The sequence below is a fragment of the Gopherus evgoodei genome, chromosome 1 (genome assembly GCF_007399415.2).
Source record: "Gopherus evgoodei ecotype Sinaloan lineage chromosome 1, rGopEvg1_v1.p, whole genome shotgun sequence".
Classification (NCBI taxonomy): Eukaryota; Metazoa; Chordata; order Testudines; family Testudinidae; genus Gopherus; species Gopherus evgoodei.
Genome location: NC_044322.1, coordinates 188,874,014 through 188,874,985, shown reverse-complemented (window position 1 = coordinate 188,874,985; position 972 = coordinate 188,874,014).

Below are 972 nucleotides of genomic sequence, written 5' to 3'. Positions count from 1 at the left end.
TGAAAATGGGGAGCACTAGAACTCATCCTTCCTGCATGGTGCTGGGGGACACTGCTGAAGGTGCAGTCTTTCAGATGAGGTGCCAAATCAAGGTTCTGACCACTTGTGGTCTTAAAGACACCGTAAATCTTTCCTGAAGGGTGGAGGTCATAGCCCTGGTGTCCTCACTTAATTCCAGCTTGGGTAATTATGTGCTCCCTAAATTTTCCTTTCATTTTCAACAGGATACAATGATTCCCCTTATTTCTGCTTTCCAGCCTTCTAGGTCCCATGGCTTGGGAGATGAAGTTGGGATGGTGGTAGGAGGGGAGACCCCTTGAGTTTGACAGATGGAGCAGGGGAGAAAAGAACCTTGTGGGCTGAGAGGTGACAGCAAAGGAAGGCCAAGAACCTCTGAGTTCGATCTGGAAAGGAGAGAAGTCAGCTGTTTGGACAGGGGAGAGAAGGGGAGTTTGTAGGTCAGGCAGCCCAACTTGTGAGAGATGAGTGCACCAAACTGCTCTTTGAAGACAGCAATGAGTGTGAGTGGTCTATTCCTCTCAGGATCAGGTGCCTAGAGGAGCCTCTTAAGGCCCTCTTCCTGATTGACTGATTTTGATGGAAGCACAATTGAAGTCTTCAGGCTGGATTTTGCTACCCTTGATCCCTCTGAGTACGCCTTGCACAGCTACAACCAGTGCTGTTTGTCCCTAGCTGGCTTCCTGTATTCCTTCCCTTTTCTGATAAACCAATGGGCATAGAGTGTTCCCTTGACTCCACCAGCTGGTAAAACAATAGTTTTTCAACATTTATAGTTGACATATATTTCCTCCCACCCCCTCCCCTCAAACACACAGAATTCCAAGCAATGGCTCACGTTTGTTTTGGGAAACTCTGTGATAGTTGACAGGCAGAAGTTGGGATGGAAACCCATAGATGTTAGCAGCTCATTCTTTCATTCTTGGACGCATAAGAGATGATACATGAACAAGA